Source organism: Dromaius novaehollandiae, chromosome 8, assembly GCF_036370855.1.
Source record: "Dromaius novaehollandiae isolate bDroNov1 chromosome 8, bDroNov1.hap1, whole genome shotgun sequence".
In the NCBI taxonomy this organism is placed as follows: domain Eukaryota; kingdom Metazoa; phylum Chordata; class Aves; order Casuariiformes; family Dromaiidae; genus Dromaius; species Dromaius novaehollandiae.
The window spans coordinates 24129178-24140601 of record NC_088105.1 but is presented as its reverse complement, the minus strand read 5'-3'; positions in this window follow the sequence as shown (position 1 = coordinate 24140601).

The window sequence follows — 11424 nt, the reverse complement described above, 5'->3', positions numbered from 1 at the left end:
TGGGGGGTGACAGCTCATGGGAAAAAACGGGGGGTGCCCAGAAGGGGGGGGGGCAGCAGAGCCAGGTCCGCGTGCCTGCGGGGAGGGGGAGCTCGAGCCGGCTCCACGTCCCCCCTGCAAGGATGGGGCCGGCGGGCGTCCCTGGGGCTGGCGGGCATCCCAGGCCAGTGCTGGGACCGTGCTGCAGTCCTTTAGTGCCAGACGTGCTTTTGGAGGAGCTTGTGCTGGCAGAGCAGCTGAGTTTTTATCGCTGCCTGGATACGGACCGGGCTCTGCTGCGACCGGGCTGCGCCTGGCTGCTGCGACCAGGGAGCTGGTGGCGGTGCTCAGGGCCGTGGTGGGTCCCCACCCCAGGCTATCGGCGGGTGGACTGGCCTGAAACTAGAGCTGGCTTTCAGAGCGCAGCCTCCTTCGTATGTCCCAGGGCCAGCGAGGGCCCGATGAGCCCGGAGGCTGTACCTCCAGATGGGAAAACAAATACGGTAGCTTCAAGGAGTGCTGCTCTCGTGGCCAGTGAGGGGTGGTGGCTCTTGGCCAGGGCCAAATTCACAGGCGCTGTCCTGGGCAGCGCTGACACAGTGCGGGATCCCAGGGTATGCAGGTGAAACGCTGACATTGCAGGCAAGCTTGAGCCTTTCTGCTGTCAAACATGATTTTTATCGACACATTTTCTCCTCTGCTGATGAGGCTTATGAAGGAGCCCCAAGTTGGTGTCTTTGCAGCAGGCCCAGCAGCATCCTTGGCTGCGGCAAGGTGGCAGGGGAGCGTGCATTTGGAAAGGCAACGGCAGGACGGTGCTTCCTTCAAAACCATCCAAACATCAACAGGCCAAGTGCTGTACATGCATTTGTGCCCCTTCACGGTGTCTGCAGCACCAGAGGGAGGTGGTGTCCCACAGAGAGGCATACGGGTGAAGACGGACCCTTAGCTACCCGGAGACCTTCCTGGGAGCAACGTGTAGCGAGAAGGACAAGGGAACTGAGGAACGCTGGCTGCACCCGCAGCCACGCAGCACACGCCGGTTTCGATAAGGAGTCACTTGCCAATGCAGGCGCTGCTGTTGCCAGCATTGAGATACTGTGCAACATGTACCGACTTGATTTGTTGTGCTTTTACACTTCTGGAGAAAGCAGGCTACTAATCTGTTGGAGGTGTTTTGTCACATGAAGTTTATGGACTATGGTAACCAAGTGTTGATGTTTTGCTGAATTAAAACTCAATTTAAATGAAACCCTTTTCTCTTGCCAGTTGGGCTCATGTGGCACTGCTCAACTGGCTTGTGGAGACTGCCTGCAACTCCACTTCTTTAGTAAAATATCTTGGCAAAAATGTGGCGTCCTGTTAACTTACTGTGAGTAGAGAGAGGAAAGTGGTTAAACAAGCACAGAACTTAAATACAGTCACCAGGATGCCCTCAAGGATGAGATGCTGGCTGCAGCTAGCAGGTAAACGAGATTTCTGCAACTCTTAAAAAAGTCGCAGATGGAACCGAAGAGCAAAGGGCAGCTGCTGCAGGCTGCAGCGGCGGGAGGGAGCGCGGGCAGGAGGGTGCTGCACTGCGCGGCGGGGCGAGGGGCCGGCTTGCGCGACGGGTCCTCTGGCTGCCCGCAGGGAGCAGCGCCGTGCCCGTCTGGTGGGACTGCCATCCGGCAGGCCGTTTCCTTGTCCTCAGGGCTGCAGCACCCCTGCGCCCTGCTGAGTATTTTCTTTAAATGTAAGAAATCCATGAGTGCAGCCTCGCTGCAAGGTCTCGGTGTGCAGCCTGTGGCATTTGGGGCATCCTGAGCCTTCCCACTGTTGTCCTCAGCACGTCGGGACCCGTATGTGGGCTCCGGGCAGCGTAACAAGGTGGCGACTAGCATTACAGCCGCGCTCCCGGGTGGTGCCTACGATGCTCCTTTGAAAGGCTTCCTGGCCCTCAGGGTCAGGATTTCACCCAGCTGTTTCAGCGAAAAGCCCCTGAGACAGGGACAGGGGCATTTGTTCAAACCAGGCAGCTTATCAGGGACACGGATTTGTCAAACAGGAAAGAAACGTGACTTGCTGAGCTGGTGGAGATGGCTGAGCTGGGCTGAGCGCGGCCCCCGGCACCACAGGCTGCCGCAGGCGCTGCCCGGTGCGGGTGCTGCCGCCCCGCGGCTCGGCCACGGCTTCTGCGGAAGCCGAGAGGAAGCGACGACTGCGGCCGGCAGAGCGCGGCTCCCGCAAGATGGGCTCGATGGGCTGCTGCTGGCTCCCAGGTGGCTTCTGGCGTCACCAGGCGCTTCTGCTGCCGGGGCCGTGGGGTTCACCGGCTGTGCAAGCCCCTCGTGGGCGTACGGCCCTTTCCTCAGCAGTGATCCGCAGCACGCGCTCGAGCCGCGGCGTGCGTTTCCGGGGAGGGGAGCCTGGGGCTGCGGCGAGCGGCTGGTGCGGACACCAGCAGGAGCTCGACCCCACGCCTGCTCCTCGGTGACGTTTGCCACAGACCTCCCAGAGGAAAAGTCTGCAGTGGGAAACCTGTAAAAGGGACCCAAAAGGAAGAAAACTCATCACGCCGCTGAGGAGGGGCCAGACGTAAGCTTGCAGGTCTGGGAAAAAGTGGGAAGGTGCATGGAGATGCCGGCCAGGTGGAGCAAGTGCGTCCACCCATCCGTCCGTGCTGCTGCTGAGGCAGATGCGTCACCCTGCGATGCGGCGCCGTTGCCGTGAGACACAAGCCGCGCTTTCCCTGGCTTTGCCGGCCACGCAGGAGGTCAGTGCGGAGGGCGGCGGCGCCCAGGCCCCCGCTGAGAAAGGGCCACCTCCAGGCGGACGTGGCTGGCTCCGAGCGCTGGCGTGTCCTGGTGCCGCTGCACCGGCAGCACGGAGCAGTGCTTCCCCGCGCCGCCACTCCATCGCCGCCTCTTCCACTAGCACGCTTGGGGCTTTCTTTAAGAAAACACAGACCTTTGTTTACTTAAGCTTTTTTTTTAAGTCTAGCTGCTCTGATGCTCATGAGGGGCTTGAAGAGCGCTCGCTCCTATGGGCCCGGGTTGCATCACGCTCGCGGAGGAGAGCTGCGCCTCGGCTGCCAAAAACGTGTGGATTTCCTACCCAATTGCTCTTGTGTCCCAGGTCTGGTAAAATATTTATTGATTCCTGCAGGAAAAAAAAATCCCGTTCCCTTAACAGGCTGGTAGAGGTCAGAAGCGGGGCGTCTCCCAAAGCCGGTGCCCAGCTCGTGCTCCCGGGCGCCCACCATCTCGCCGAGCTATCGGAGAGCCCAGCGCCAAGGCCCAGCCGGGCCAGGCTCCCGCGGCAGCCCCCGACGGGGGGAGGGAGCTGGTGCCCGTCCCCCCCTCGATTCCTCCTCCGAGGGAGGCTGTCCTGCCCCCGGCTGCAGGCGGACCACCAGCGGAGCTGCCCTGAGATGCTCTCGCTCAAACAGCCGAAAGGAGGTGACACCACCCAAACCGCCCGCGGCGGGGGCCGAGAGCTGGGCCCTCGGAGCTGGGGGCAGGCTGGCTCCCGCGGCGGGTGTCACCTGCGCAGGCCGGCTGAAAAGGCGTAGCCAGGATTTTGGTACGGGCTCCAAAAAAAAGTCAGCAGTGCCCCGAGTCAATCATTAATAACCTCCGTGTGGATGCTTTCCCTTGACAAGGGCACAGGCAAGCCATAACTCCATCTAAACCTTATTTAATCAGCTTTCCAAGAAAGTTTTAAAGAGCGACTGGAAACTGTATCAAAATCCCTCCATTTGAGCTGTAATTTCATACAGCACTTGTTTAGAAGAAGCAATGCCGGAGATATCTGTCTAATGTACGAGTGTGTTTTTCTCACACGCTGACGGCCTCGGTATGAGTCTATCGGAGCTCCCTCAGCTGTTGGGGATCTGTGGTCGTGAGGAGTTGGAAACACGGCCGGCAAAGAATCCAGACAGAGCACAAACAAATGGCCCAAAGTTGCCTCCCCCCCAAGTATATTTCCATTTTTCACCCTCTTTTTCTCCAGCATACACTAGGCTCATAACACTCTGTAAGTACATGTTTATAGTTGTTCCAGGCCTCCACGTACATCCCACATTGAACCGTGTCTCATTATATAAGAAACCTCCATTTCAGGAGCCTTTACGCTGAATTCCAGTAATGCCATGTTCCTGCTCGTTCTGCAGCTCTCCTACTGGGTTTTGATCCCATCTTTATCTGTGCCTTGGATGCTTTGGTAGCCTTCCAAGATAGCGAGACTGATTTGTTGTTTTTTAATAACACGGTGTCCCTGAGCACTTTATTTTCAGGTCTTTAATGTATTATGTGCCATGGGTGCACAGATAATGCAAGAGACGCCAGATTTATTACGCCTTACGGAGCATTCTGTGGATTTTTTCCCCATTGCAGTCCGCACAAAGAAGTTTGTTTATTCTGCAGAACTTCAAAGCATTCAAATTTAGACATTTTGCTTTTCCTTTTATGGCTGCGCAGAGGAGAGGTGAGACCTCAGGGTGTGGGCCTCTTCCGCAGTGCCGCCGATGGGCAGCAGATACTGCGGAGGCTGGGGAAAAACGGGGCACACGGAGCGGCCTCCGGATGGGCGAAGCGCGGGGTGTGGGACGAGGGGCACGCCGAGCGCGTACCGTGGCCGTGGGGGTCGCGGGAGCCCAGGGGCCTCAGCCCACTCCCGGGGGGCGGGCGCTGCGCGGAGGTGGCTGCGGGCAGTGGCAGCGGGGCGATGCTCCCTCCCCACGTTAGGTCCCTTTCTGGGGTGGAAAGCGCAGGGCTCACTGGAGAGGCTCGCAGAGACGAGGGGGTGGATGGCTCCCTGCAAGCCGGGGCTCGACCCGGCTGCGAGTCAGGCAGCCTCCGACCCCCCCGCCAGGCACTTCCGCAGGGGCCGCGGTGCGGTCCCGGGACTGTGGTACCCACACCTCCTGCCCCGCCAAGAGCCACTGCTGCCCGCTTACCTCCATGTCCGCCTCGGCCGGGGGGCCGGGGTCTCCCCTAAGGCTGGTGAGAGGTGCTGCAGGGTGCTGCAGATCCCCTGGTGAAATCCCCCAAGGAAACAACCTGTGCTAGCTCTGCGTCTCCGCCGGTTTCCCCGAAAGCCTTTCCCACCCGCGGGTGTAGCAGTGCGGGTGTGCGTGCTGTCAGCAGGGCTGCAAGGGGGCTCGGTGCTTCCCACGTGCAGCAGGTCCTGCTTTGATCTGGGCAATAGTTGCATGTACACAAGATATTCCTGTATTTGGGAATAAGGTCTCTTCCCCCCCCTCCTTTTTTTTTTTGACTGGCCAAGGTAGGAAATACGGCTCCATCCGTGGCCTAAGGATAATCTCTGCTCCTTCTCCACCTCTATGAACGTCCCCACCAACACGTCTCGCCAGCCGTGTCCCCCCGCGGGGTGTGTTTAACCAAGGCCCCGGCTCTCTGGGGTCAGCACCGTCCCGGCCGGCCGGCCATGCCCGAGCTGGGCGCAGCCACCGCGTCCCGGCCGGGGGTTGCAGCTCCCAGCCCCGGGGCAGCCCCGCGGGCCAGGGACCCAGGGGGCCGGGGGCCGCGGCAGCGCCAGCAGCCGCAGAGCTGAAGGCGTGTGCGGAAGGGGAAGGAGGCTTCCTGCCGCTCTCGGTTTCTCTGCTTTCTTTATAACTTCGGTCTGATAGGTGTCTTGGGGACCCTCTTTTTCTTGGTATTGTTGCTCATAAAATCATTCTCTTTTCCCCTCCATTTGCTTTAAAGAGTTTTTTTATTCCCTCACCTCTTTCCCAAAGCCTCTCCCTTTCCTGGTTCCCCTATCATTGAGGGAAAAAAGTCCCTAAAACAGAAACAACAACAACAAAACTACTAACTCCGACGTACAGGAAAAGCGCGGCTATTTTTGCACTTCCTCTCCCTAACTTTGCTTCTGGCTCTTTTGGTGCCGGTGCTTTCTGCCTCCCGCCTCTGCGCCCGGCGGCTGGCACCGGCGGGGTCGCGGGCCTGCCGCGGTGCCGGGCGCCCGCGTTCGACAGACGCAGCCGGGACCCCCGCGAGCGGGGACCCCCCTGCAGCAGCCTCCTCGTCTTCTCGACCAGTCCAGGAATTACCCTAGGGCATGGGGAAAGGAGCGTTTTGCTGCTGTTAAAAGCAGAGGATGTACCTTAGCCAGGAAAGTTTAGCACAAGCGGAGACACAAACAGCAGCTCGGATGCCTCACCGAGCCAGAGTACCCAAAAAGCTGGGCCATAAAAGCAGCCTTATCCGAAATCACCTTAGCGTGTGTGCCAGGCTCCCTGGATCCACAGGCTGACACCGTAAAAGTGAATTATCAGTTCTAGGGAGGAAATACTGCTTTTCTCTGAGTGTTTCGCAGTGCTCATCCACATGGATCTTTCTCCTGCTCTCGGCTCCTTTTTTCTGCCAAAGGAGTGGCTAGGCAGGATCATCCAGGCCAGCTAACTCTGCGAATGCCTCAGCCCCACTTGCTCTCTGCCCCTCCGTTGCATTCGGATCCGCCGTCGCTAAACAGTCGCTCCCTCTCACCCCCCTGCGGGACGAGCAGAGAGCTCGTGGGCAGAGGGGTAAAGCGCACCGTCTGTCCTCTGCCGCCGGGCTGCAAAGGAAGGCGGCCTGCGCGGCCCGCGGGAGCCAGCGCGCGTGGGAAACGCGGCGGGGCTGGCGCAGAGCCGCCCCGGACGGGGGGCAGGAGCCTGGGGGCCGCGCTTGCTTCCCAGAGATGCTGGGCATGTCTCACGCAGCTCTCCCCGCGTGCACGGAAAGCAAAAGCAACCTCCATCTGCTGCCAGAAGTGAGTCACGCAGAAGGAAAAAGGTGGATCTAAAAAGCAAACTACAAATTAGGGCTAAAGGGTTGTACCTTCCTCCTCCTCTGCTATGCAGGAAGAAGGTTCAAACGAAAGGCAGCTTTTTTTTCCTGAAACAAATTGCAAGTAGCTGGAGAGCTTGAAGTGCCTGATCTATTTTTAATTAAGCCAGGGGGAGGTTTTCTGTAGCTTTCCGTTCAAATGCTACAAAGCTTTTTTTTTTTTAATTTGTTTATTTTCCTAACACTTAATAAAGCATCTGGCAAACAGAAGCGAGAAAATCATTTATGTTAAAAATTTGGTGTTTCCACTTATTCAACAAGCCTTTAACTGTAGCCTCTGCTCATCCTGGGAGAACATCAAGGGAAGTTTGAAATCTGGAGAATTAAAAAATAAACACACAAGCAAAAACTCTGTGAATAAATCTTTCAGGTCTTTTCTTCTGTCATCAGCAGGCTGCTCCCCCAGATCTCCCAAGATAATTTCAGGTCACTTTAGCAAAGATTTAATGAAAAAAAAAAAGAGAGATCTTAAAAAAGTGCAAATTCCCTCACTTCGGTTCTGAAGCTGACAGGGTGCAAATAGAGCCGCTCACGGGGGAATTTCTGTGAAGAAGCCCCGAAACGTACTGAAATTCTGCTTGTGGCAGGTGGCGTTTCTGCAAATGTCCGTGTTCACAGGGGCCTCTGAACGTAGTGTCACCAGGCAAGGTTGGGAAGAGGATGCAGGGGGTGGCGTGTTCCTCTTGAAACCTCTTCTCCAAGGCCTGCTGCAGCACTTCATAAACCGCATTGAGCGCACTCGAGAAACGGGAGGTCGGACCAGGCAGGCGGCCGAGCAGGGCGAGACACGAAGGGCAGAGGCTGGGTGCCACCATGGCCCACGTGGCCTTCGGGAGGCCCCGGTGCCCCAGGCAGCGGTGCCCTGCCCAGAGCTCGCTGCAATACAAGGGTCAGCGCAAATGGGACCTGGGAGAAAAAAACCCTGCATTTATTTATTTGCATGCATATATTTTTGAAATATACCCAGGTCTGTGAGTCTTAAAAATGAGAAAAGGGCAGATGAAAAGGTTTTGAAGAGATACATTTCTACTACTCACATTAGTTGTAGAAGACCCATCCCAATTACAGCCTTTCCTTCCGGTATTTCAAATGATTTTCAGTATTTTCAGTATTGGGCACTTCCTCACGCTGAAATTACCTATTTACTGTTGAGGCAGAATAGCTTCTGCTGGGGTCCGTGGGCTAGCCTTGCTGAGGGGGTCACCGGGGGCCCCCTCGGGGTGCCGGCCCCCGTCAGCCCCGGTTCCCACACTACCCGAACCCGGGAACGCACGTTCCCAGCCAGACATCACCGTTTCCCTCCGGGTCTGATCCCGGCGCGAGGAGCTCGCCAGCCACCCCGCTGCCAGGCCGTCTGCCGCTGAGCAGCGCTCCTGCGTGCAGCACAGGGGTCAGCGTGTGGGAAAACCCTGCTATTTACAGCTCTGCCTGCTTCGGCTGTGAGCTCCCGGGGTCCCCAGAGGATGCCCAGTTTATGTATGCGCATAGATATGTCACTCTCTCTCTATAGATATATGTGGTATACACATATAAAAATAAGATAAGGAATAAGATAAGAAATAATAATACTGAGATAAGGTAAGGAACATGATAAGAAATAAGGGTGCTGCAGGGACTTCCTGACCGCAGAAGCTGGACGTTCCCCAGGAGTGCTTGACGTGCTGGGACTGACACCCAATGCAGAAAGCTGGGCGGGTTTAAACGGGTGGAGTTTTTTGGGTGTTGGTTTTCTGTGCATCTACATAGCTGGTGTATATAACCTACTAATGAAAGAGAGACTTTGTGCTTGGCACCGAAGGTGCCGAGGTTCGTGGTGGCTCTCAGGCCCTCCATGGGCACCTCCCTGGGAGCCGTTACTCCGCAGCGGCGCGAGCTGCGGGGCCAGGTGTGTCGGTGCCGGTTAGCTAACAACCTGAGCCGACAAGTGTAGCAAGTCAGCCTGGGCTCGCTGCTGGGCTAGAACGGCTTCACGGCCTTGGCGCATCAAGCTCTTCCTTCCATATAGCTCAGTGCAGCTCATGTGGACAGGACACCTGGTGAGTGCCTTTGCGCCAGCCTCCCTCGTAGGCGGTAGCTGTGCCCTGGGAATGAGTGCCAGGTCTTTGCCCCACTCTGTAGCCGTGTGTCCCTCAGGCCCATGTTCCCCCAGCCCTGCGTCCCCACTCTCGGGCAGCCCTACTGCGTGTGAAGCCCATGTCCATGGGGCTCTTCCCATCATGTTGCGTCACTGCCTGCCTTTCCTGCATCCAAGCTACCGCCTGCCTTGAATATGAGGGCCTTGACCTTAACTTGACTTCTTACGGGAAGACAGAGAAGAAAATCAAGGATACAATTATAATCTTGTGATGTTGTTTATAGGGGGTGTTAATGTCTCCTGGGCACTGAGCTTCAAGGCAGGCAGGAGCTAACAAGGGAGCGTGTGATGGAGCATGAGCCATCTTGGAGACGGGCAGAGGGGATGGGGCGCGATGTTTTGTACGTGGATTGTGCTCCCTTAGGTTGGTCTTTTCTGTTGGTCTTCCTTCAACCAGTGGTTCCCACACTATTCAGCATTTTTCTAATGCAAATGAGTTCCTTCTCAATGTCTCCCTTGAATTACACAATACTTGGAAAGCTCAGGAAAATGTAGATATCCTGAGGGCAGGGAATTTTTAAAACCTCAGTGTAAGTAGCCTATGATCAAGTTTTGGCAAGTCATTTGGCTATGTCCTGGCTTCTTTCATTCACCTGACATCTACCAACACTTTCTATCGGTTTTACAGGAGCCGAGAGAGGCATCTGCTCTGTGTCAGCTTTTATCTGCCTTTTTTCCTCCTACTGTGCCTCATTATGCGTGCTCACTAATTCAATTCAGATTTGAAAGGAAATACATGAGAAATTAGCTGGCAAGACATCTGCAGCTGCAAGAACTCCGAGGGGAAAGAAACCCGGGAACCAATGGAGTTAGCAGCAGTGCAAAACCTAGGCACAACTGCAGATTACTTCAGCTCATGTGAATCTCTGAAATCAGAGGGAGGGTCAAAGAAAATGGAAAGGAGTCAGGAGAAAAATATCTGGCTGTCACGTGGCAGTTTTCTTGCACCTCTCAAGGCTGTAAGTAGCTTCAGAGCAGGGCTCGGGCTCTTGGAAGACATGCTGGCTGCAATCTTCAGTGGTGAAGCTGTGAGGCACGTCAGACGGTCACGTATCATGGTTGGATGCGCTCACGGTTAGCGCCGAGCCCAGGCTCCTGGATCATCAAATAGGCATTTTCATATGCCCGCTCCTACAACTAAATACGAAGAGAGAAGGAGTGTGTGAAGATGGAGTCGAATGAAAAACAGGTTTTGCGGAGGACAAGAAGGGGAGCTCTGTCTGGTCTCTACTACCGTTTCTCCAGCCTTGAGGATGACGGTGCTCTCCAAGCTTCCCACGCTGCCCTGGGTGGGGTGCCAGCTGGCATGGGGCCATCCTGTCACCCTGGTCCCCACAGGGCCTGGCATGTCCCCACGTCACCCGCACAGGGGGTGGTGCGGGAGCTGCCACAGGGGCACGGTGACAGTGACGTGCCCCTCCAGGAGGGACCCGCCAGGCAGCCACGCTCACCGGTGCCGCCTGCCCACGCCAGCGGAGCGGGGCTGTGCAGCGGCCAGAAACTCACCACCAGCTTCTTCCGCTTGGCTCCTGTGGGGTAGTCGGGCCTGGATAATTACCCGTTTGGAGCAGTCTAGCTACAGATATAGAGGCAGTTCCATAAGAGCACCCTGCTTAATTGCATATTTGGTGTTTTGTGTCAGGATTAAAACCACAGCGGTTTCCCCAGGAGGATCTGTGAAGTGGCTGGTGGTTGCCCAGGCCAATGCCTCCTGCCATTCGTAAGAGACCACCCTGGCCCTGGGGACACGGTGGGCACTACACATGCTGCTGCACATCTGAGTATTTCCGGTGCTTTTTTTTTTTTTTTTTAACTCGTCACCACTGCTACAAATATTCCCTAGCACTGAAGAGCCACTTCTGTTTTTCAAGACTAGACATCTCCGAGCAAAATGCTTGGGGCGGTTTCTGACGGCAGCTGCAGTCACTCAGGGCTGGTGCCTAGTGCCAGGGGCTGGTGCCGGGGTGCCTGCCTGGCCCCGGGTCTGGCCTCGGAGCGGCTCTTGAGCCCGGGCAGCGAGGGGCACCCGGCGCGGCCCCGCCAGCGACGCGGGAGGGCGGAAAGCCTGCTGCTCCACCCAGCCGCACGCGGTTACAGCTTCCGCGCTGGAGCGGTTCGAAGGCCAGCAGCTCCGCGCAAAATGGAGAGAGCGTCTCGGCCAGGAGAGGTTTTGCTCTTTTCCACTGGTGTTTGTGATTGGCCAAAAGGGAGGGGGAAAAAACCCAACACAGGCTGATGTAATATGGTTACGCTGTCTAGGACAACAAAATACTGGCAGCATGAAGTAAAAAGACTCTAAAAGATTTTTCTGAGCCCTAGATCAGCAGTTCTTGCAGTCGTTGTGCCCTGTAATGCTATTGTGAATTGTCCTTTTTATCTTGCTGATTGTAAAAACAGCAGCAAAGGGTTTTTTTGGGGGTGGGTGGGTGATGGGCCAGTCCTCAGCAAACCCAGTGGAGATGAATGGATGTCCTTGGC